Source organism: Orcinus orca, chromosome 11 (genome assembly GCF_937001465.1).
Source record: "Orcinus orca chromosome 11, mOrcOrc1.1, whole genome shotgun sequence".
In the NCBI taxonomy this organism is placed as follows: Eukaryota; Metazoa; Chordata; class Mammalia; order Artiodactyla; family Delphinidae; genus Orcinus; species Orcinus orca.
In genome coordinates, this window is record NC_064569.1 from 73623365 (window position 1) to 73650637 (window position 27273).

The window sequence follows — 27273 nt, forward strand, 5'->3', positions numbered from 1 at the left end:
TCCCAACCTGAGTATGAATTGACATTGATCTCCTGTGTATTTCTATAACAATAATATTTTAGGAACATGCTGCTTTAGAACACTTATCACTTCACTGAATTAAAATTCTGTGAAATCTGTCTTCAGAGATTCTGGGATCCTTGAGAGTAGGAACTGTGCTTTTTTCACCCTTTTATCACCTTTACTGGTGCCACCACCACTATTGCAGTTTGTAGCACCATGACTGGCATTCAATAAAACAGACACTAAATGAATGACTGAGACACAATCAGAGGACATTAAACGCATGTCAGGCTGAGTAATTTAATCATGGACTGTGAATAATGGGAAGCCAAAAAAGCAGGTGTCACAAATTCAGATTCCTAGTAGGTTCCCAAGAAGGTGACAAAAGTGTTACAAATTTTAAAAAAGAAAAGAAATTTTTTTCTAGTATTAAAAAGTGCTACAAGATAAACTATAAGGTTGATGACAAACCCCAATCAATAGTTGGTCCCAGTATCAGGGACACAAGAGGGAATAATGTGTACTGTGGGAATGCATTCCCTGGATCAAGAATATGTCTCTCTCATTTCCAACCTATTGTGGCAACAAGGAAATCTGGGTTCAGTATTGCTAGATGTACCAATTTATAAGAAAAGCCAGAAATTAAGTGTTTATATTTACTATTATATGACATATCACAGTATTAACATGTTGGCTTTTTTTTTTAAAAGATAAAGTGTGAGCCAAACCAAACACACTCTGTGAATGTGAAACAGAGACCACCAGAGTTTTAATACCCTCTAAGTGCTCTTTGCAGGATTGACAAATCTCCAAAAGTATTTTAGGAAGTTTAGTTACATGCCAGGCTGTCTCAGCAGTCCAGGCTAACACATAAGCATATTCAAATCCGGTTCCCAAGGTGGTGAGTCCAGAAGCATGGTGACAATAGCTTATATAAAATAATTTTATAATCTTCCACTTTGTTTCCTGTATTTGACTCTCCTGAGTGAGCACAACAATGGCACAGCCAAATCAGTTTAGATACTAGAATCTCTACATTTCACATGTTATTGTCCCTTCCTTTTTTCTTTTATTTCTGGTATTGAATTACTATTTCCTACTACATTTCCCATAATTCTTCAGCACGTTCATTCTACCCAGCCAGCTCTTTTTTTTCAAACTTCCTAGATTCTGACAAGCCACAGAAATACCTGATTTCAAAGAGATGCTTGCATTCTATACTGATACCATCTAGGAGTGTAAATGCCTAATGTCACACTGCTGAGAAAGGTAAGAAAAATCATTACAGGTCTTTATATCTTCTAATCTTTTAACATTTTTTTTGAAGAGACAGAAATGTTTTATTTTTCAACCAGTATCTTAGTTACTTATTTTTGTTACATCTGTGCAAATCAAAATGCAATAAAATTTTTGAACGATAGAGCTGGAATGTGAACTCAAAATGTGACCCAATAAGATTGCAAGGACTATTTAAAGAAGTCTTCCATAAATCTGACAATGACTCTGACTCCAACAGCGTGGATTTGAATATAAATTTTGCACAAATAAATGAACTAAGAAAACAATTAAGCTGCTATCCTGTCTGATTGATATGCCATTATAGCAATGCAAGGACAAATTCATTTAAGTTAGGCTAGAGGCTTAATTAATTTTTTCACAACTATCATCAGAAACACATATTAAGTTTCTACTCTCAAATCATTTCATGATATGATTTTTTTCTCAAATTTTGCAAATAGGGAGTCAACATTTAAGTCAAAAATAAACCCCAGAATATACAAAGAAAATTTGAATTGGCTAAAGCAAAATTTAGTTACTCTGGTAGTAATAGGATTTTTTTTTTTTAACTAAATGTGAGTGTAATCTGATAAGCCTGTTTTCCAACTAGTGGATATCATGGTTCTGTATTAAATGTATGCAGTTGAAGAATATGTTTGATTGTTTACTGCCTGGGATTTATATAAAACTGGTATATTACAATATGCCATGTGTGTGGTTAACCCAGTTGCAAATCATTAAACCATTATGTAGTAATTAGCAGTGTTATAAAAAGAATGAGATATACGCATCATTTATTTTCAATACAGCTTTGCATAATTGGAATAATATGCAATTTGATCTATTAAGATACTAATTAAATTCAAAACACTTAATATGTACCAGAATGTAGTGCTCTGAAATTGCATAATTGTCCATTGTGTGGTCATTTTCTTCACTATCCCTTTCTCCAAAGCATGTGAGAGTAATCCATAAATTACATTCAGGGAAAAGGTAATATTAAGAAACAATGAGAACCACAAAGAAGTCTTGGTCAAAAGTGTTATACTTCTCCAGGCAAGTAGAAAAATCTAATTTGTTTTATATCTCCATTCTAAGCCCCTATTCTGTGCCTTTGAAGATGTGTATACTTAATAAAATGGCCCCAAAAAGAAAAAAGGGGAGCAGTTTAAGTGCATAAGTAATTGAAAAATTGGAAATTTTAAATAAAGTATTTCTGAAAAACCAAGAGGTGGTTTTTCTGCAACTTCTAATTAAGGAGTCTGTCTTTATGAAGATTCACATCCTGGCAAGATATCAAAGTCATATATTCTTATTATTCTTTTTCAATTTAGCTTCAGTGTACTATCAGATGAAATCTTATCACTGTATTCAGAATTTATCACTTAGCTGAAGAATTTAGCACTGTCTACAATGTCAAATCCAACCTCAAACATTTCCCAAGGCCTTCACATATTAGCCCTTGCTACTTTTAGAATAGTAAGGATGATGGTGACAAAAATAAAAGCTAATATTTTTCCTAGGTATTGTGCTAAAAATGTGCCACATTATCTCATTTAATTCATAGAGGATAAAATATATGAGCAAACTCAGGCTGTGAGAGGTAACTTAAACTTGGTTTGAGTCTTACTGTTTCTGTGTTCCAAAGTTGAGTGAAATCTGAGGTTGTGTGATTCAGAAGCATTGTTCTTAACCTTTCACTATGCTACAAACTTCACAATATTCCAACACTCCTCAAAACCTCTTCTGTACTTGCTCTAAATGAATCAGACCAGACTCTTCCACGTACTTAGTATTGCCTTATTCTTTTCTCAATGCCTTAGTTTATGCTGTTTCCTCTCTTAAAGTGTGTACTTTGTCACTTAGCCAAGCATCCCTCCTCTTTCAAGGCATGAATCACATGCCTCCTCCTCCATAGCTCTTTCACCTCAAATGCATACCTCAGATCTCATTTGTATTCCCATAGTGCCTAGTATAGAGATACAAAGGTGATTATCTCTCAATAAATATATTTTCTGAAAGCATTAATAGCAAAGACATAAATAATCCATTATAAAACAAAGAATGTTGTCATGCACATTTGATTCCTTGTTATAAAAGATAGATTTGCTGCCAGACGTATTTCCTGTGCCAGATTTTCCATCATCAACAAAATTTTCAAAAAGATTTTCATTCACTTTCTGACTGCCCTTGGCCTGTGTCCAATTTTTTTTTTTTAGAGCTTCCAAATTTAATTTTAAATTCAAGTGCTACTGCTGAATACAAGCAGTATAGAGCCAGAGAAGGAGTTTTCCTTGAAGAGAAATGGGATCCATTTTAATTTAGAGGCAAATAAGGGAAGTATCCTGAGGTTGCCCCGTTACCAGGAATGGTCAGCTCCATTCCTCTGCTTTTTCACCCTGGTTTTCCTGCTCCCTTTACCCTTAGACTCAGGTCCATTCACACTCTTGGGGTAAGTCCTGCCTTGCCCGTGATAATAAAGGAGAGCTCTTCTTGAGAATGTGGTGGATTCATTAAAGCTCCAGCCAATTTTATCACATGTTATTCTGATGTCTTTACCAAAATCCTAACCTCATGATGGCCAAACCTCCTTTTGTCTCTCTGGTATTATTGGCAGGGCATGGATGTCTGCCAAATCGTCAGGCTAGTGGCAGGAAGGGCGGCTGCTTTGGACCCTAGGCTGGCAGGACCAGGAGGCACAGTTGCCATTTCTTTAAGCTAGCCAACATTAGGCATATAGGTATCATTTCAAGGGTGATAAGTTAGATTTGTGACGTAACTCTACTTACAGAAAAGGCAGTATGGTGTAGTGATTGAATGACTCTGGAGCCAAACTGCTTAAGGTCAAGTTCTAATTCCGACACTTGTAAGTTGTGTGTGACCTTGAACAACCTTGGACAACTTATTTGATCTCTTAATAACTCAGCTTTTTTCAACTGTAAAACAGGGATAATGATAAGTCCTACATAACAGTGTGTTTGTGAGGATTAAAAAGAATTAATACATGTCAAACATATAGAGCAATGATAACACTCAACAGTGTTAGCTATTATTGTTTAATATTTCTTCAGTAAGTAAATGAATAAAAATAATAACTTTATTGTATAGTAAAGTTTTTTTGCTTGTCTCTTTCTTCCTCAAGACCAAAAACTCCTGGAGGGCAGAGAGCAGTTATTAATCATCTTTGTACAGCCTCAGCATTTTCCAGGAGGATGATTCATTATTTGCACACAATGACTATTTGTTGAATGAATGCAAGTTGTAGTCATTAGAGAGAAAATGTAAAGTGAAGTAGAGCTTACCATTGTAAGAGTCCAAATTATTTAGGAATAATGAGACTATGATGTTTGTAGTTTTGTCCCCTTCAGTGTTGAAGTCACACCCATAGTAATGGCAATAAAGTGGAGAGGGGAATTGTGAATCAGATGTCAAAGTTCTCAAGAGAGAAAAAAGTATGAACCTACCTATAGAAGGAAAGGAGAACTGTAAGGCTATGAATCAGATATGAGACTGAGGTTTTAAACTGGAAAAAGCTAACATTTAATAAACAATATTTACCGGAGAAATATGGAATCTTCCCAAGAAAGGATTAATTTACAAAAAACAAATTCATCAGAAAGCAGATAAGAAAAATATTCATATTTTTATACCATACATTTGATATTTTTAATACACTAGTTACAGCTTATTGGTTTAATGTGTATGATCCACGTACTCGTGTGTTATCTCTGTATCCACAATGCTTACAACAGTATCTTTAATAGAGTACAGATGACTGTGGGACTCTGCATTTTGGGTGGTAGTTGAGAATAATGAAATGAAAAGAATAGAGGAAGAAGCTAACTTTGATGTTATAGGCATATTCAGGCTGAAAATCAAGTATTCAGACACCTGGTATGATTAATCTATACAGCAGTCCACTCAAAGTCCTAAAAGAGGTTTTTCAGAGAAGTTCTTCTGCCCAAGAGTTCTTAGGATAAACATTTGAATAACTGACTAGCACTGAGGATGCTTCTTTCCAGTGGAGTCAACAGTGAGAGGCCTCCAATGCTAAAACTGTATTGTGATCAGGGGTAAATGAGCCTTGAAGACAACTCTGCTCAGGTGATTGAAGGGAGAGTTGTACCAAGAAGCTCCCTCCTCAGAATAATTGACAGTGAAGCTTTCTGAAAAAGGACCAACCAAGATGCTGTATAAAACGTAAAGCTCAAACCATATGTGAGGCAGTAATAAGTGTATATTATCATTTTGGTGCCTCCTTTACCTTCCATGCTGCCCTTTAGCGGCAATATGAACTGATTTCTCCTGTGTGGAAATGTGAGGGGAAAGAAGACAAGGGTAGATAGATGAAGTAGTGATAAAGACTGAGGGTCATCTCAAGGGAGTGACCCTCACAAGTGCTTACAGGAGCCAGTGACCATTCACCTGCTGCGTAGAGCTACCCATGGCCAATCACGGTTACCAGCAGTAACACCAACAATCAACAGAGAACTATACCAATGGCCAGTTAAGCAAAGAGATGCCTGCCTCTCCCCACATTGATTTTCCTCAGATTCTTCTGCTCTTCAATGGAAATGTTTCTGACTAGTGAAAACAGAGAGGGAAGATGATGAGGGATGCACCTGTGAACACAATTGATCTTTCACTCAAACACCTTTTCTATTCAAAGTCTTTTGATTTAAAAAAATCCCATTTCACAGTGCCAACTTTTCTAATATACAAAGACTAACTACAAACTTTGATGTCTCCAGTTGAAATGTATAGCATAACTTTTTTCTTTATTTTTAATAGCTTTCAGTGGTCTCATTTTTTTTCAGCAATCCCTTTTATGTGTTACATAGAAATACAGCCAGATAAATGAAAGGCAACTTTTCCCCCAGAGACATAACAGGAAGGCTCTAATTTAAAGAGAATGTTAGGGTATGTACTCATGTAATTGACAAACAGAGAACCTACTCTAAGATGTGGCTTTTAGTATAAAGTCTATTAGGCAGCATCATGGAGGAAAATGCTTTCATCTGTGATATTGGAGATTTCCATTCTAATCCCAGCTGAGCTGACTATTTTTTTACATAAATTCTGGCATGTGTTATATCTTCTCTGGGCCTAAGACATATAGAATGAGGAGGTTCATCTAGAAAATATTTAACATCCTTTCCAAATATGAATGTCTATGACCACTTAGTGTTGGGAATGACCCCAGACTATTAACAGAAGTAAAGAGCCCTCTGACCATTGGGCAATTTCTCAGTCCATTGTGAAATCCCTCTAAAGGCATTTCATGTCAGATTGAAATATAAAAATGTTTCAAGATAGAACAAGCATCAACCTAAAAGGAGTATTTTAAACTTTTATTCCATATAGGAAAATACATTACAGAGAAAGGGCAAGGACTAAGTCTGTCTTATTTATTGCTCTCTTTCCAGTGCCTGGCTCAGAGCAACATGTAAGCAGCAATCAAATAACTATTGGTTGAATGAATGAATGCAGATAATTTGCTACAGTGAAAAAAAAGTGTTTTTTAAAAAAAAAGGAAAAAAAAAAAGGATAAAATACTTCGCTAGCTTCCTTTGATCCCATGTCATCTCTACCCTGTGAGGATGTAAGCCAGTGCAGTTATAAGGCAGAATGGATGTACCAATGTAGTCTCTACCTCAAAATCTCGACAGCCCAAGGCACTACGTCCATGAGTGACCACTGCATTCCTACATTGGATCCCCAGTCATTGAGTAGGGGCATTTAATCCCTGTGCTGACTACTAGGTTTCTGCATTAACCAAAGCTTAGCCTCTTTTGCTGATAATTCCCTCTAATGCCTTATTTCAGAGCCCGAGTCTTCTATCTTCCTATTATTATGAGCATCACTCAGATTCAGATTTCTGCCTTGGTCACTGCTATAAATTCTGATTTCAGTAAGTTGCCAGCTTCCACCATGTCCCAGTTGTAATTGGGGACAGGAGTAGCATTTTCAGATTCCTATAACTGTGTATAGAAGCCCATCACTTAAATTCCAATTCAAAGCAAGGCCCTGTTATCCATGGTCATCAGTTTCTTCCTTCTAATATTTATCTTATCTACCTAGAATTCTGAATATTACATACCTGCCTTTTCCATCCTGTGGCTGTTTTTGGAACTCCTTCCTATACATCTCCACTTATAGATAGGCCTGACATGAAAACCAGCTTAAAACTTCCACAGCTTGGTATAAATAAATCATCACATCTGCCAAGTTGTCCTGAGCTGTAACATTGGTTTCACCTACTGAAGCAATTAACAATGCTTTCATTTTTGGATCTATGAGAACATGATCTAACAAGAATAATAAATTAATAAATAATAAACAAGACCCTAAATTTTGAAATTAACAACATTGAGGAAAATGTTATTAGAACTTCTGATTTTACCACAGAGAAGTTTTGCGTCATACTATTTTTGAAACAAAAAAAGAAAGGAAAATAAAATTCATCCATGATCTCCTTCTTTAAAATGGTGTGAAAAAGAACTGAAAGTTTTTCCCTCTACTATTGGCTATTGCCTGGAGAAAGTGATTGTTAGTATTTATCAAGCACCTATCATGTGCTAGGAACTGTTATAAGCCCTGAAGATATAGAAGTAAAAAAACAAACAACAAAAACACTGCCTCTTCATGAAGCTTATATTTTGATTGGGAAAAAATACAAATAAAAAAAGTGAAAAAAATAATGACAAGTGGTAAGAAGAAAAATAACGTTAGGATGGAGTATAGGAAGTGTTAGGGAAGTACATACTGAAATTTTAGATTGTGTAGCTGGGAAAATTTGACAGAGGAATTGATATGTAAAACCATGCAAACCTCTGGAAAAGAACATTCCAGGCAGATGAAGTAGCAAGAATGAAGGCTTTGAGTTGAGAGTGTGACTTTAATTTTTGAGGACAGCAAGAAGACCTGTGTGGATGGAGTGGAGGGTAAAGGTAAAACAGAAATGTTATTATAAGCAGGTGGGAGTGGGGTGGGGGAGGACAAAGGATATATGTCAAAGTACTTTTGAGTTTTATCTGAGGCTGGTGAAAGATATTTTGGAAGACTTTGAAAAAAGAGTGACATAATCTCAGTCTAGTTTTAAAGGGTCATGATGGCTGTGTTGAAAAAATACTAAATGAGGCAAAGGGTGAATGAGAGAGACAACAAAAATTTACAGTAATTAAGACCAGAAATGGGTTCAGACTAGTGTAGTCCTAGGAATCCTACTCACTGAATTTATTTTTTAATAGATCTTTATTGGAGTATAATTGCTTCACAATCTGTGTTAGTTTCTGTTGTACAATAAAGTGAGTCAGCCATATGCATACATATATCCCCATATCCCCTCCCTCTTCAGCCTCCCTCCTACCCTCCCTATCCCACCCCTCTAGGTCATCGCAAAGCACCGAGCTGATCTCCCTGTGCTATATGCTGCTTCCCACTAGCTAACTATTTTACATTTGGTAGTGTATATATGTCAATGCTACTCTCACTTCACCCCAGCTTCCCCCTCTTGCTCCCCCATGTCCTCAAGTCCATTCTCTATGTCTATGCCTTTATTCCTGCCCTGCCACTAGGTTCATCAGTACCATTTTTCTTTTTTTTTTTTTTTTTTAGATTCCATATATATGTGTTAGCATACAGTATTTTTCTCTTTCTGACTTACTTCACTCTGTATGACAGACTCTAGGTCCATCCAACTCCTTACAAATAACTCAATTTCATTTCTTTTTATGGTTGAGTAATATTCCTATGTGCCTCGTCTTCTTTATCCTTTCATCTGTCGATGGACATTTAGGTTACTTCCATGTCCTGGCTATTACAAATAGTGCTGCAATGAACATTGTGGTACATGTCTCTTTTTTTTTTTTTTTTTTTTTGCGGTACGCGGGCCTCTCACCGCTGTGGCCTCTCCCGTCGTGGAGCACAGGCTCCGGACGCACAGGCTCAGCAGCCATGGCTAACAGGCCCAGCCACCCCGCGGCACGTGGGATCCTCCTGGACCGGGGCACAAACCCGCGTCCCCTGCATCGACAGGCGGACTCCCAACCACTGCACCACCAGGGAAGCCCCATATCTCTTTTTGAATTATGGTTTTCTCAGGGTATATGCCCAGTAGTGGGATTGCTGGGTCATATGGTAGTTCTATTTTAGTTTTTTAAGGAACCTCCATACTGTTCTCCATAGTGGTTGTATCAATTTACATTCCCATCAACAATGCAAGAGGGTTCCCTTTCACCACATCCTTTCCAGAATTCATTGTTTGTAGAGTTTTTGATGATGGCCATTCTGACAGGTGTGAGGTGATACCTCACTGTAGTTTTGATTTGCATTTCTCTAATAATTAGTGATGCTAATCATCTTTTCACGTGCCTCTGGGCCATCTGTATGTGTTCTTTGGATAAAAGTCTATTTAGGTCTTCCACCCATTTTTTAATTGGGTTGTTTGTTTTTTTGATATTGAGCTCCATGAGCTGTTTGTATATATTGGAGATTAATCCTTTGTCTGTTGTTTCATTTGCAAATATTTTCTCCCATTCTGAGGATTGTCTTTTCATCTTGTTTATGGTTTCCTTTTTTGTGCAAAAGCTTTTAAGTTTAATTAGGTCCCATTTGTTTAATTTTGTTTTTACTTTCATTACTCTAGGAGGTAGGTCAAAAAAGATCTTGCTGTGGTTTATGTTATACAGTGTTTTCCTATGTTTTCCTCTAAGAGTTTTAGTGTCTGGTCGTACATTTAGGTCTTTAATCCATTTTGAGTTTATTTTTGTGTATGGTGTTAGGGAGTGTTCTACTTTCATTGTTTTACATGTAGCTGTCCAGTTTTCCCAGTACCACTTATTGAAGATGCTGTCTTTTCTCCATTGTATGTTCTTGCCTCCTTTGTCATAAATTCAGTGACCTTATGTGCGTGGGTTTATCTCTGGGTTTTCTACCCTGTTCCATTGATCTATATTTCTATTTTTGTGTTAGTAACATACTGTCTTGATTACTGTAGCTTTGTAGTATTTGCACATTTAAGTATACTTTGTAGCATGTAGTCTGAAGTCAGGGAGGCTGATTCTTCCAACTCCATTTTTCTTTCTCAAGATTGCTTTGGCTATTTGGGGTCTTTGTGTTTCTGTACGAATTGTAAAATTTTTTGTTCTAATTCTGTGAAGAATGCCATTGGTAGTTTGATAGGGATTGCATTGAATCTGTAGATGCTTTGTGTAGTATAGTCATTTGCACAATATTGATTCTTCCAATCCAAGAACATGGTATATTTCTCCATCTATTTATATCATTTTTAAATTTCTTTTATCAGTGTTTTATAGTTTTCTGAGTACAAGTCTTTCACCTCCTTAGGTAGGTTTATTCCTTGGTATTTTATTCTGTTTGTTGTGATGGAAATTTGAAGGTAAAGCCAGCAGGATTTGTTAATAGTTTAGATGTGGGGTATGGAACAAATAGGGGATTCAAGGATGCCCCCAAATTTTTGAGTCTAAAGAACTGGAAAGACAGAGTTGTCATAAAGTGAGATGGGAAGACTGTTAGAGCAAGGTTGGGATGGTTTAAGAATCAGAAATTCAATTTTAGACATATTAACTTTGAGATGATTATTGTTGTTCAAGTGGGGATGTAAGTAAGCAGTTGGATATGAGTTTTGAGTCAGGGAAGAAGAGATTCAGAATGGAGCTACAGGTCTGGGTGTCATAAGAATTTAGATGGTATTTAAAGATAGAGAGTGGACTCAGTCACCAAGGAAGTGATTGTAGATGACATGAGAATTGATTTAAGGACAGACTTTGAAGTTTAGATAACTGGAAGGAGTAGAGAAACTAAGAAAGGAAAACAAGAATAGCAACCAGAGATTTAAGAACAATACTAGGTGAATATGGTAGCCTGTAAGTTAAGAGTAAAAAGTGATTTAAGGAATTGATCCTATAATTATATAGATCATATATGTGTAATCAAATATATATAGTTTTATATATGCATATGTGTGTGTCTACATGGGAGGTGGTTTTTATTTCATAAAATGAGATCATGCTGTACCTAATCATCCAAAATCTGCTTTTTTAAAAATGAATTCATTATGGAACAATTTTTTTGTATCATCTTTACTCTGAAGATTAAAGATGTTTTATTTTCAAATGTTTGACTTTCCAGCATTATTAAAACAGAATATCATGATGAACTTTAAAAATAGACATATACACAGTACAGTGAAAATATTAGCTGTGAATTTTTAAAGTAACACTTGTTCTTTTCTATTTAGCAAAAATTCCCTTTGTAAAATTGAGAAACCAAAGGAAAAAAAAAAAAAAACAAGGATAAGGGAGTAGGAGCCAAATGGGAAAAATGTCAAATTGTTCTTATTTCTTCCAATTTCTATTAGTTCATATCAGTGCATGCTGATTCTCTCTTATTAGAATGAGGAAGTAAGCTTTGAATAGAGCAGAAAGTTTCATGAAAAAAAAAAAACAACGAAACAGCTGTTTCCGCTCATTCTTACCAGAGATAAAAGTAATGTTTTTTCTAAGATTCTAACATCATTTGGTTTCACAAACTCTATGGCAAATCACCTATGTAGGGGCAGCATGATTTTCATTAGACAGGAGAGATGAAAAAGGAGTAAATTAACAGTAGTTACAATGTGTTACTATTTGCACATTTAAGACAGGAACAATATGGTGCATTATGCCACTCCATCTGGAAAACAATGAATGAGTTGAAGACATTCTATTAGAAGATCTGAATAGAGTAATCCCTCAAAGACTTCTCAATAACACCCAGATTTCCCCCATATGAGGGCAGTTTTCAAAAATGAATTGACTATGTCACAAGATATTTCGTCTACTAAAACACAAGTGATAATTAAACAAACAATTATTGATCATTGACTACATACCAGAAACTGTGGTGGGTACTTAATATTCTGTATAATATTTCAAATAATTCACTGTTGCTCAGAGAGTGGTGTATAGAAATATTCATTTTAAAGTAATTCTCTCAAAGAGAAAACAGAAATCTTATAGTACATATTTTGACTTTGTTAGTTGGAAGTAAGTACACTGGCCAATACAGTTTTTCAATCAACAGTTCTTATGATTCAAGTGTTATAATGAATTAGACATGTCATTTACAAATTTCTGAGTATTTACAGTAGACGTAAGAACAACGTTAAATTTTCCGGTATGTAAAACTATCACTGAATAAAAGCCACCAAGGTGGGAAAAGTTCGTCTTTTTGTTCTTTATCAACCGCCTACTAAATGCAGTTCTCCTTCTTCTTCATTTATATTTTTTATTTTGGGAAAATCAGCTGGGTTAAAGTAGATTTCATATCCAAAATTGTTTGTTGAACAGATTTGGAATAAACAAGTAAGAAAGGATTGCATACTGTGGAAAAATTTATGAACGAACATTCATTTGGACCAGACATATAATCTCTGCTCTGCTTCTAATTGACTATTTAAACTTGTCATTTAGGTATGCCCTCTGTTCCACTCTTCGTAAAATAAAGAAAGCAAACCATGACTATGCTTTCACTCATGAGAACAAGGCAATGGGATGCTGAGATGCAACTTCTAGATTAGAAGCCAATTCAATTAGAGAATCCTATTGTGTGTAAATACAGAATATTTTTCAGTAGCCTTAAAATTAAGAAAGAAAGTTATCAGGATATGTGAGCCTTGTTTCTGTTTTTAGGAATTATAGTTACTGTGTATAGACTTTTTTTTTCTTTTTTTTCCCTACAGAAGTAGTTTTTCTTTTTTTTTCTGTTTCATCTAAGGATTTATGTTTGTTTTCTGATTATACTTTGCAAATATTTGAATTAAGATTGCTATTAGTTTCCATTCTCTTTCCTTGCTTTTATATTTTTGTCCTTTCCCTTTATACTTCCTTGGAATTGACTCTCTGCAGCATCAAGTGCCCTTTAGCAACAATTACATATTTTAATTTCTTATATTATTTTTGGAAATAACTCTGAAATTTTTGGAATCAAGTTGTGTGTGTGTGTATCTCCTACATCACAATAAATATTTGTTGAATATTTATTCAACTTTCAGCCCTGTCTCCACTGGTTGACTTATGTTTCTTTTCTATAGATGCCAATCTTTCCCATGCAATTGATATTCTAAATTGTCATTCTAAATGTCCTTTTCCTTTCAGAAAACAATTTTCAAAATTAAGCTCTTACTCTAATTATTCATGAGAGTTCTTGCCTTTTCTAGGGCCTCATTTCATTTGTGTGCTTGGTTTTTTTTGCTTGTTTGTTGAATATTTAGAAACCCTTGGATGGGTTGTGATGAGTTTGGATCTAGAATTTGGGGGAGCTGAGAATTTCAGCCCCTTCACTGTGTACTTATTCTGCTCTAGGGTACTACAAATGTCCCCACTCAGATCTAGACCAGGAGGCCAGGTTGATGCAGAAGGATCCTAACTCACTTTGTGATATCCAGTAGAGATTTATTGAAAGTGGTGCCGGTAGACTGAGGTTCAATCTCATGCTGGTTTTTCTGACCTGGGAGATTTCCTGTTCTTTTCTATTGAATTATTTTGTGCTGGTCTCAGCCTGTCTATAGCTAATGTTGTGGCTGAACCAGCCCTTGTGGTTCTTACTATGATTGCAAGATGCCCTCAGTGATAGCCATTAGGAAACTTTGAAAGAGACAAGCTTTATTGCTTACAAGTCCTGAAATTACATGGTACACCTGGGGCCACATAGTGAGATTGTGGGGAGAGAGAGTGAGAAAGTGTGCCTATGGGCCTGGGGTTCTGCGTTTATTAGAGTCAAGGATGAGGGCCTAGGTTTTCAACGGCTCACTCTTTGTTGATGAATTTAAAACATAAGAACGGGAATTTAAAGTGCAAGAAGAGAAACAACAAGTGGTCCAAATGGTCAGCTATTGAAATCAACAAAGATCTCTCAAATAAAGGTGCTTGTAGGGGGTGGTGTGGGATTGTGGCTGACTCTTTATCTAGACATGCGGCTGGCAATGTATTTATTCAAGATAGACATTTCTGAAGTGGATGCCTCTTTGAAGTGGATGCCTTAGTAATTAAAGCTTAAGTTAGGCACTTTTATGAAAACAAAACAACTGTTAGAGCATACACTACAAGAATAAAGATATGAAAACACTATACCCCAAGCCGTTGCAGTGCTTCTGATGCTCTTCCTATCTGTCTTTCCTGACAACAGTTACTTCTTTGGCAATTAAGTATCACATGTTACGATGTGTTTCTATGTCTTATATCCTAATTCCCATCATGTCACCCTACTAGCTGTTATATCATTGAAGGAGTCCAGGCAGAAAACGGCTAATAGAAATGGATGAAAGTGACTGGCTCTGTCTGCAAAGATATGTGAACAAAAAAGGAACAAAGAGGGTTGCTCATTATTCAGTTCTACAAGGGTTAAGTTGCAACCTACTGCAGTTGCCCACAACAGTGTACCTAAAGGAGAATTCAGGAGGAAAAAAACAAGAGGAGGTACTCTGTGCTTTGTATAAAACATCCCTAGATAGTTAGATGCATATCTCAGGAAGAATTTCAATGATCTCAGATTCTTGCATCTTCCCATACGTAGAAAAGCGCTAAAATCATTAACTTGAAATATGTGTTCTCTGTGATTAGCTGTAATCTTTTGCCAAAATGTGTGCTTGACTACATGTATTTCCTATCCCTCAAAATTCGTATGTATACTGGCTCCTCCCCTACCTCTTCAGAGCAGTTCCTCAGAGCTGTCTCACTGGCTATTGTCCTCAGTAAGACCCTGAATAAAATAAAATCACAGCACTTAGGTTTTGTATTTTTCTTTAGATCGACAGTTTGTTCCCTCCTGTTTGGGAGTATGAACAATTTTGTGTGTCATAGAACTAGAGGGGTCAACAGGCAAATATCAGCAAATTGTGCTGAGATCAATATCTTTTTCAGTCTCTCTATTTTTAGGTTTGGGGAGACGGGTTGGGATGAGAAGAGAGGTGCTTCTCTGTTGTGTTCTATTTCAGGGGATGGTGGTGTGGTGAGTATTCCAAGGATATTTTTCTCAACACATAACCATTGATATGCACTAAATAGGAATAGATCCCTAGACTTTGCCAAATTGTTTTCTTTTACATTTAGTTTACTCTGCTGTTTTCAGTTCTTGACATTTTAGTCTTTTTGTATATTTTCACAAATATTTACTGTGAAGTTGCGAGAAGGCTCATCATGCACTACATAATGTTTACATGTGAACAAAAGAGCATTTGAAGCTCATCTGAAATCAAAGCCACTATTACAGTTTGCTGGTTATATATGCCCATATTTCCTCTAAGCTTTCTGTGACAGTTATTAGATTGGGCTGTAAAAATTTGAGAGTATATTGAAAAACACATAAAAGAAGCACTTTCATAGAGAAATGCAAGGTCATAGCTATAAAGAATCCAGGTCTCAACTTTTATACTAGTCTACTTCTAAGTTCTTAAACAAAAATATACCATTCCTTCTCTATAAAAGTTAAAAGACAATGAGAATTAGAGAAATTCCTTATTTAAATTTTCAAGGAATGATTTCCAAATTTTCACATAATCACGTTATGTTCTGAATCCAACTATAAATAAAGCCTTATATTATTATAAATAAATACATAAATATACTAGGCAGAGAAAAGAACTTTGAGCTTGAAATCAAGAATTTTCCAACTCCATCACCAACTACATTGTGATACTGATCATGATCATTAATTACAAAACTATAGAACTTTAAAAGTTCCTTAAAAATCAGTTAGAATAGGGGACTTCTCTGGAAGTCCCGCTGCAGGGAAGACTCCGCACTTCCACTGCAGGGGGCACGGGTTCAATCCCTGGTTAGGTCCCTCATGCCGTGAGGTGCAGCCAAAAAAAAAAAAAAAATCAGTTAGAATAATGGTTCAGTGTACTATAAGCTTTGTCTTCTTTTGATGAATTTGAAAATGTGATATTCTCTCACAGAGTATGATAACTCTTCAATGGGATATTTCCTGCTTTATATTGATAATTACTGGAATATATTTTCCTATTTAAACTACTGTAGAGGTAGTCAAGTTTTAATACACATAATTTATCTTTGGAACTGTGAGAACATAATATTGAACATACAATATAAAACTACAATCTAGAAATTTTGACATTCCATCCTCTCAGTTAAAAATATATTGTTTAGATTAACCTCTTGATTTTAGACATAATAAAAGTTGTGGCTTGATGTACAAAATTATAAAACTGATTATAAAAATGATATATGATGAACTATGAATTATGGATCCACACAGTGTTTTGTAGGAAGATTTCTAAATTCTGGGAAACAGTCATTTCTCCCAATATTTAAAATTGTTTCATGAAAGAGATGCCCAAAATAGTATGGAGGATGAGCTATAGTTTGCTAGAATAAATCTGATGAACTGATGTTCAAACTGACAGACCATGATACCCTTCAATTCAGTAATCACAGTGGTTGCAATAGGAAAGAAGAAACTATAGTAATTTTTTTACCAACATTAGTATACTTATACAGATATATAGTAAATTTATATGATATATTGCATATGATCAATAAAATTTTAAATAAAAATAAAGTGAAAAAATAAAATTGAATTTCTAGAATAGCAATATTTTCTAGGATGGGTAAAGTATTTAAGAACACAGACTCAAAACTTCGATTACACAGATTCAACTCCAGCTTCTTTCTCTTACTAGCTGTCATCTGGTAAGGCTGCTTGTGTAATACCAGAGGATAAAATTTACATTCTATTGAATATTGTATTCTTAGGAATGTGAATGTCACTTCCAGGCATTGTAAATAACTGATGCTTACGTGTTCTGTGTCTCGGTATTGTCAACTGTAAAATGGGTGTAATCATAATACTTTATCTTATGAGTTTGTTGTGAGGATTAAATGACATAATACATGTGAGGAGTTTATTAAAGTACCTGGTATATAGTATGTGTTTACTTATTAAGTGGTATTAGTAAGTGCTTCCTCCATTAGTAAAATAAATATAGACCGCTAGGTTCAACATTTCCCAATTTGTTTCCATACCATCTCTAGCCTTTCCTTCATCTTTTTTTATTCAAGCTTTCATAGGAAAAACTTTTCTCTGAATTTCCATTTGAGACCAGACATGAATCCATTATAAATATCATTTTATGTGGTATTATAAACCACCCTCCTCTATTTTATGGAACTTCCATTTTAACTATATCTGCCATGAAAAGTCAAAGTTATGGCAACCTGTTTTGGTATACATGAAATACTTGGGAACACCTAAACCCCAACCTAAATCCTTGACGCTTGTAGGTAAAGCACACACACACACACACACACACACACACACACACAGCTGCACGTGCACACATACAGATATGTATACACACATACACACTGCTTGGAAAACACTTTTAACAAAAAAATAAATTAAGTTGACAGAAAATAATAGCAGATGGCTCGTGTGCAGTAAAAATGGGTCATGCTATCAATACTATAAGTGTACTCCACCTAAATTGTACTGGTTAAACAGGTAAAGAGTTTGCCTGCTAAAATTTTAACCTAAAATTAAGATTTTTAGTATCCTACTAATATCCCCCCAAATAATCCAATCTTTACTCCACGGCTTCAGCTATACGCTATACATCTAGTTCTTCTAGGCTACCCCTAAAACTGGTGCATTTTTTAGTCAAATGTTAGGATATCAAATGAACAGATTGGTGAAAAATAGGAACATATAAAATGGGCTCTTATATTTGTTAAGTTTTGACAATTACCTTTCTTAAATGTAACTATTAAATAATTTCAGAGAATTAAGAGCTGTTTTCTATGTATAAAATTATATTTATATATATTATGTATACAATATCTATACATAAAGATTGTGGAAAAAACATAGCTGAAAAAATTAATTTTCTTCATGTGCTTTATTATTATCTCAGAAAAATGACAATTTTATCTATTGTATTCACACAATCTCAGAAAAGAGAGCAATGCAGCCATTGGGATATTTGAGCATTAATTTTTCATTGCATGCAGTAATGAAGTAATACAATAATGCAATTGTGCAATGTCTTAATGTAATTTTTCATTACATTATTGACATCATTTTTCCTATTCACACTTAACTATAAAAACTTGAATTTCATTGCTCTGACAAAATATTGATTTCAAATATTAAATTAACAGTAGCTGGTATTAATCAAGAGCACATACATTTTCTGATCATTTTTAATGGTGATTCTTTTAACTACAGAAAGAATGTCAATATTTTCATCAATGTTTTAGAGATGCTAGAAATATTATAAATGAATGGCTCTTAAAATTCTTAAATTCTTTCTCCAAAATAACTGAAACAGCTTTAGCAAACTACATTTCTTGAAGTTGTGCATCACTACTTAGAGTAGAAGGGAAATAAGGAAACCTAATCTTAAATTGAGAGTAAGAAAGTTAATGAACCTCTTTTCTTTTCTAAATTATGCTGATAGTATGAATTAAAATTAGTTTAATAGTCTGTGCAGAATATGTAGGTACAAACTCATAAAATCTATTATTAAAAATCCTATAGCTCATTAAAATTAGTCATTGAATAAGGAAACCAGGGTTTACAAATCTGGCAGTGGTCAAAAACAACAAAGATGAGCATATAATGCAATTGTTATTAGTGCTCCAAAATACTAAAATGTGTGTGGAGGGACCTTGACCTAATGCTAGATCATCCAACCAATTCAAGAAATCTCACATCAATAGATGTAGTAGGCATATCATATCTCTTTAGAATAGTTGTTGTAACTATAAACAATTTTTATATATCAAATCATATACTGTTTTAAACATTTTTAATCAAAAAAACCTTTTTCAGTAAATCTAAGAATATTAAGCCCAACATTTTTTCAACAATTTCAAAAATATAAAGCATAAGTTAAATCTGTTTTTCTCACATAATGTTTGCTGACAATAATATAAAATATTAAAATAACCTGATTAAAAATAGAATTTTCCAACTAATTATTTGGTTTTCAACTAATCATACCATTTAGGAATGACTCAGTGTGGGAAAAGCAAATGTTAAATACCTAATGTGGAAAAAGGAATGTGCTGATGCAATAAATAACTACACATGGAATGAGAGAGATGCAATTTTTTTGTTTGCATGAAACAGTATTTTAAAATACAATGTATTCTATCAGTACTGAGAGTTTGGTCCTGGTGTTAAATTAATTACTTAAATGTCATGGCTCTAAAACCAGTATTTTCATCTAAAAGGCAAACTGATTTAAGTGAATACATATTCCTGAGTACTGTTCTAAATTATCAGTTTTATTTTTCCTGTTATACAATCCAATATGCTACTGAAAATGAAGCATGAAGTATAGCTGATCAAAAAGTTACTCTTAAAGTTAGAAATAAGACTTGATTCTTGAGTGCTAAAGAGCAAGAAAAGAAGGAAATGAGGCATATAAATGAGCTCATATGCCGAGTTCTTTCTCAGACATTGCAAAGCCTCTATTGAATAACTGGGCACCTAAGCATAATAACATCACCACTAAAATCTTTATTAAAATTGAATGGCATTCTGTTCTTCTGAAAAATAGGACACCACCAAAGTTCAATTCTATCTGCTGTACTGAACAGAGAAACCATTTACAGGATATAATGAAGCAAGAACCTCTTTAAAAATACATGAAGGGCAAATGTGTTTTCTTTATGAGCTTCACAAATTTGATGCACGTTCTAATTTCTTTCTGTTGTAGCTCCCAGGGTTCCATTGATCTTGTGGCGTGGGAGGACTGTTGCGGTATGAGTCTGTTACCAGGAGCTATATGACAGCATTAATTAAGTTGTGCTTTGGGAAAATGAAAGCAAGCAAGATGAATATTTGCCTTTCTGCCAATAAATGCTTAAGTGTAGCAATATGCAGGAATTCCTGGTACGTTAATCAATTTGATTTTTCTTCTTTTGTTGTGTCTTTTATTCTTTCTTTTTCTTCCCCCCTCTCTTTCTTCCTTCTTTACTTCTTTTACTTTAGTGATGGCTTGTACTTTTGTAATACAAGGGCAGTTAGAGGGGATATATATTAGACACGGATGTGCTACAATCCTAAATTCATAGAGAATTTTAAGAAAAACACATATAATAAAATTGAGTTTCAAGAACCACTGGGTCCAGGAGAAACTTTCTTAAATACTCTGAATTTGTTATATGTGTACGGTGTTTTGTTTGCTTGTGTTTTGTTGGAAGGAGAGAAGCTGTTCTTTATACAGGAGTATGTCTTTATGAAGGATCATTTAGAGTCACTATTTTGAGGAAGGTGATCCCTCTTATCATGATCATCTGTCTAAATGTCTTTCTTCTATTCTTACTTTTATTTCAATGAGAGCTTTAACTTCATTTGCCAAGTTGCTGTTCTTTGGGAATATCTTCCACAATCTTTTTTTTTTTTTTATAAGTTCAGAGGTTTTTAGAAAGAACTGTATTTGTGCAGAGGGACAAAGCATAAGGTTTAAACTTCTTCTGTGTGCTGGCTTAGTCCTCATTTAACCCCCTCCCCAATTTTGTGTCCAGCCCTTCCTCTACACGAATTACTTATATACTGTGCTGTTTACCTGTGATGTTCCTCTTGATATGCTGTTTTCTTTGCCACATTCCATCCTCAACCTCCTTGGGGAGTCTTTTTCAAGTCTCATTTTCAAGTTTTATTACATGTGTCTCTCTTCCTCAGCCAACTCAGCCTCTCTCAAGTGAATTAACCTTTCCTTTTATTTTTGGCTATTATAATTTGTTAATGCCAGCATCATAGAACTTATCATATTTTATTTTTTCAATTATTAATATATGTCTCTAGTTGGGCTGTGAGTTGCATAAGGATAGGGTCCATGTTTGTTTAACTTTTAAAATAGATATTCTTGTTGTAATTGTTGTCATTTTACCAAGGAATACTTGCAAAAGGTTATTTCCTACATTTTTCTCCATCTCCCTTGCCTTATACTTCTATCAAAGTGAAAAACAGACATGTTCTGTCCTATGATTGTATCAAGAAATATTTATTGAGTGCCTATTGTTTGTCAGGGCAGGCACTGCTCTTGGTGATATCCACAGAGCAGTGAAAGAGACTTTCTGTCCTCCAAGAACTTCCAATTTGGTGGGGTAAGTCTTCCTCACTTGGGGATAAGTTATTTATTGAGTATGAAAATAGTTTTTGCAATATCGGGTATATCCAATATTGAACTTCTGCACAACTAGTGGAGTGCATTTGAAGAGAAGAGAAATCTCCCTTGATATATCTGTGTCACTTAAATGAGATACTTTAGTTATTAAAACCAAATGCATTATATTTTCCTATATTTAATCAGTTTGCTAAAAATAATGATACTTTTTTTACTTCTTATTTGGATCATGACTTTCTAAAATAGTTGTTTATTTTTCCTGGAATTACTAATTCCCCTTGGTTTTCTTTTGTTTCCTGATTGTTTATAGAATAAGAAATAATTACCTTCAATAAATCACTAAGTTGACCCATTGCTTAATAATATATTTGTTAAAAAGGACAATAATAGGAAGACTTCTTAGGCTTCATTAAGTCTATAATCCAGAAATTTTCTTTAATTGCAGTTTTGAGACCTTTCCAAAATTTATTGATCACTTGAGTTATTTTTGGCTTTGCTAAAGTGTTTCTTCAAATAACAATTTTTAGAAGTGTGCAGACTTTCTTATTCTTCAAATTCTAAAACTGTTGTTATTTTGCTCAAACTTGATAGTATAGCTGGGAATGGAATTCAAGATTCAAAGCAGTTTCAGTGAAGACACTGAATGTATTTCTGCATTTTCTTTAAGTGTTCAGTTTTGCTGGAGAGAAATCTGTTGCCCTTTTCTCCCATACCTACCTAAATATTAATTAAATCCTCCCACATATTCTTACCTCTAGGAAAGAAGGAATTATATAGCTCATACATTTTTTCTTAATGGTGCCTATCATGGTATTTGTGTTGGAATAGGTGCTCCAAAGAGTGTTATTGATAAGAAGATGATGATAGTAATATGTATGATTTCTTATCAGTGTTTAAGATATAACCACAAACCTTTTCCTCATCCACTCCTCCCTAATTTAAAAATTGCATCCACTCAGAAACCTGTTAATCATTCTACATCTTGCTTACACATATATCAGTTCACTTAATTTGTTAACATTGATTAAGTACCTTCTCTTGTGTGTCAGGCACAATCTAAGAGTTGGGAATAAAGTGGGTAAAGGAAAAACTCCTTACCTCATTTGAGCTTACTTTCCAGTATCCTAGCAATAATAACGCAAAAGTATCTTGAATTATATACTTCTCTGCATCTCTATAGCTGCTATGGGCTTAATGTTTGTGTCCCTCCCTCCCAAATTCATATAATGAGACCCTAACCCCCAAAGTGATAGTATTTAGAGGTGGGGGCTTTTGCAAGGTAATTATATCATGAGGGTAGAGCCATCGTGAATGGGATTAGTGACCTTATAAGAAGAGACAGACAGACAGACATGATCTCTTTTATTGCCTCATGAAGAAAAAGCAAAAAGTCATCCATCTACCAACCAGGAAGAGCGCTCTCACCAAAAATTAACCTTGCTGGCACCCAGATCTTGGGCTTCTAGTCTCCAGAACTCTGGGAAATAAATATCTGTTAAGTCACCCTTTCTATGGTATTTGTTATAACAGCCCGAGCTGATTAAGACAATAGCCGTTGTCATCTCTCACCGATAGTACTAAAGTAGCCTTCCTACATATTCCCTCCAACAATCTTCAGATCTCACTAGAACTTACAACTCATTAATCTTACCATCCTCTCACTATTCCTCTTTTACCTCTCTACCTCCATTATTCATAGTTCTTAGTTTGCTTAATTTCAGTGGTGATCCTGTTACTAACCCAAAGCGTATATCCTCTTCTCCTGATGTGACAAACTTCTGGCTAAGTCACAACTCTGGTTAAAGTTCACCTATCCACAATTCTCCTGGTACACCCATGCAGCTGAGCATGGCCAGAGACTAACACACAACTCTCGACCTTGCCACACTCATTGTCTTTCTCTACTGCCCATAACTTTCACTGTATTTTCTTACTGTTTTGGGATCTTTGTCCTATTCCCTTGACCTGGCATCTCTTCCCTCACTTTTTTATACTACTCATTGCTCTTCATTCTATAGCTCTCAGTTCAAATATCCACTTCCTGCTCAGCCCCTCTCTGGCTGACATTTTAAAAATAATACATATATATATTCCTTTATATTGATATATTTTCATTTCATATAACCATTCTCTTTCATTTTATTCTTTGATTTCACAGAATGAAAGACATGGGATTATAAAGGAAACAAAGTATATCAAAATGATTTTATTATGGTATTTAAAGAAATGTTGATGGAGTAATATATGTGATTCTTTATTAATGCGTTTAATGGAATGATCTTGCTATGGATCTAATAATTATCATAATTGCTTGGGAGTAAATGACAGCTTGAAATATCCATAACAACTACTATATAATACAAAAATACCTGTGATTTTTATTGGTGAAAAACTCAGAGGTAGTGCTGATATGATTATCAGTTTATTCACAACTGAAGGAAAAGCTAAAATTCAATTTATTTTGGAACATAAAGATAATTTTTCTCATTTAATTTCATAATTTCCATGAAATTTTCCTGAAGACTCTGTAGGATTCTATGGTGCCCTGGTTAAAAACCCTGACATGTCCAAATCCCTCATTTTGTGGATAAAAAACACTTTTTACATCCTATGGATTTGTCTATGTAAGTTAGGTGAGAAGGGAAACGTACTCTCCCTACCCTTATTCCAGTGCTGAAAGGCCAAAACACAGTCTCTGAAGAAAGTCACACAGTAGGTACAGGAAGGGCTATACATTGAAATACTGTTGGACAACATCACATATAGCAGTGCTTTATTAGGTCCTTAAAGGAATCTAAAAATTGCAAGTATTACCTATTAAATTAAGTAACAAAACTACTTGTACCTGCTCCCACCACTGTTATACTCCATCCCTCTCCTTCTACTTATCTCCTTGGGCCACTTATCACTAACTGAAAAAAATGTAGTATCTCTAATATACTAAATATCATATTTCGTGTTTTTGTTAACTGTTTTTACTGTGTACCCTACTAGACTATAGGCTTCATAAAAGCAAGGACTTTCAGTCTCTCATACCATTGTATTTCTTGCACAAACAATGTTGCCTGGCACTTAGTAGGTGCCAAAAACTGCTTGTTGAATAAATTAATGACTGAATTGACCAGAGTATAAAATCCACTTTATACAAAATGTCCTTTAATTTGCATTAAAACTGTTTTAGGGCTTCCCTGGTGACGCAGTGGTTGGGAGTCTGCCTGCCGATGCAGGGGACACGGGTTCGTGCCCTGGTCCGGGAGGATCCCACGTGCTGCAGAGCGGCTGGGCCCGTGGGCCGTGGCCGCTGGACCTGCGCGTCCGGAGCCTGTGCTCTGCAGCGGGAGAGGCCACAGCAGTGAGAGGCCCGCGTACCGCAAAAAAAAAATGTTTTAGAAATTCAAAAATAATATAGAATGACATATCAATGAGTAAAATTTAAGGATTTTTCATTGCTAGCTAATAAGGGGGTAATGCAAAAATCGTGAACTATCCTAAAGCTACTAATACAAAAATACGGTAGTAGAATTTTTATTCTTAATTATAAAGGATGAAGATTAAACTAACAAATCATCATTATATTAAATGATAAGAAGAGTTTCATGATTTATTAACACTCAATTAGGAAGTGTATTCATTTATTACTTGCATTTAGAAGAATATATATAGAATATTGGTCTTGACTGGAAAAGCAAACTTACCACTTTTCAGAGTAAGTTGGCCTGGGAAAAAATGTATCTATTTATGTACTAGTAGTTAGAATTCTCTAAGGGAATTTTCAAATCTTCATGGAGGTAGGTGGAAGATGCACTTGTTTAAAATGAAGGGAGACATTAGAAAAGCATGTAGGAGGAATGAGTGAAATGACACAGGCAGGAGCAAAAGCACAGCAGTGGGAAAGAGAGATACTCGACCTTGATGTGGGTGGTGAGGAGTAGGCAGTGAAATGTGTTATGGGAATTAAAAATAAGAGGTACTTGGAAGAAAACTGAGTTTTAAAAGACCCAGGAATGTCAAACACATGAGGAAACGACACTAGTCATTGTTCCCAGCTCTGTGAGAAGTGCTGCACACCCGTTGACCTCATAGCAGGCATGAAGAATTTGTCTGCCATTGTAATTTAGGGCAATGAGTTCATGGACCTCTCCTTCCATGATGGGCACTTTATGAAATGTAGAATTATTTGATAAAGACTAAAAAACCATGCTAGAGAAAAAAACTCTCTTCCTTCTATTGTTTCTTATTAAAGCTCCCTCTTGATTCTAATGATAATGATTAGAGTGGTTAAAAGAATAGACACTGACCTATATGGGAAAAGAATTTGAAAAAGAATTGATATATGTATATGTATAATTGAATCACTATGTTGTACACCTAAAACTAACACAACACTGTAAATCAACTATACTCCAATATAAAATAAAAATAAAAAAAAAAGAATAGACGTCGAAATTAGATAATCTTGGCTCCAGTTGTAGGTGTCCCATTTACCAGCTATGTATCACTGTCCAAGTACTTAGCTTCCCTGAATCTCAGTTTTTGCTGGGATAAAATGAGTCAATGTAAAAGCAAGCAGGGCTAGCATCAGGCCCAGCACATAGATATAATCCCCCAATAAACATTGTGAATTATTATTCTTTTTATTTTTATTCTTTTTATTATTATTCTGTGCCAGATGCAAATCTACTTGATTTGATTTGGTACAGTTTTTCTATTTTATTCTAAAAAATATTTGCATAAACTCCATGATTTTTTTGTTCAAATACCAAGAAACTAATATTTTATATAATGCTATTTTACTTCATAACTTGTATTTACGTCAGAATGGCCAAATATGTCTTTATTTACCTGAAATTCAATAATATAGAGGTTGAAATTAGTGTACTAAATATGTAGAAACAGGGCTTCCCTGGTGGCACAGTGGTTGAGAGTCCACCTGCCGATGCAGGGGACACGGGTTCGTGACCCGGTCTGGGAAGATGCCACATGCCGCGGAGCGGCTGGGCCCGTAAGCCATAGCCACTGAGCCTGCGTGTCCGGAGCCTGTGCTCTGCAACAGGAGAGGCCACAACAGTGAGAGGCCCACGTACCGCAAAAAAAAAAAAAAAAAAAAAAAATGTAGAAACAATATTACTGAATATACAGTGATTCAGGCATGTATAATGACAGTTAAGCAATTAAGTTGGCTGAATTTTCCCTATACGTAATCAATTACTGGTAGTTTCTTCCTAATCTCCATTATATTTCTAACATGACTCTTAGACACAGAAATATCTTGAAGATGCAGACTTAATTTCCAGGACTTGATTTTCCAAAAACTTCATGTGATTTCAAGCAAATAATTTCATATTTTAAAGAGATAAGTATGCTAAAATAATGATAAAGTATAATATCAAAACAACTGATCCCATTCCAAATAAAAATCCCTGCTGCTCAAAAGATGAAAGAAACAATCTCTGAATCATGAATTAATCTCAGGTGTCCAATATCCAATCTATTTTGTGTAAGAGTACCTACTTTTTTCCTGAAGATGCTCTATAAAGGGTTAGAAACTACGATTTAGTTGTTCCACCTAAATTATTGTAGGCCTTGCAGAAAAAGTATAATCAACATTTTTCAGACAGCCTGTTTGTATGACTAATTTATTTATTTATAAGTCACCTTGTTCCAAAAGAGCAAAGTCTATAATTAGGTGGAACCAAAATACTATCACTGAGATTTACACTGATAGATAGGGTTTTTTTCTGCAAAACTATGAAAACAATAAATTAAAGATTGACTGAGAATCAATTGAAGATTAAGGGTGCTCCTGAAATGGCCTCTCAACTATCAGGTGACTG

General features: G+C 34.9%; 1 long non-coding RNA gene across 2 annotated transcripts in view; it reads left to right on the forward strand.

Annotated features, from left to right (window-relative positions):
* Positions 1-1163: 1163 nt before the first annotated feature.
* Positions 1164-27273, forward strand: part of LOC117198507 (uncharacterized) — a 210065-nt gene continuing 183955 nt past the window's right edge. For both annotated transcript variants that reach the window (XR_007470316.1, XR_004479704.2), the window contains exon 1: positions 1164-1272. This is a non-coding gene — a long non-coding RNA (uncharacterized LOC117198507). The remainder of the gene's footprint in view (positions 1273-27273) is intronic.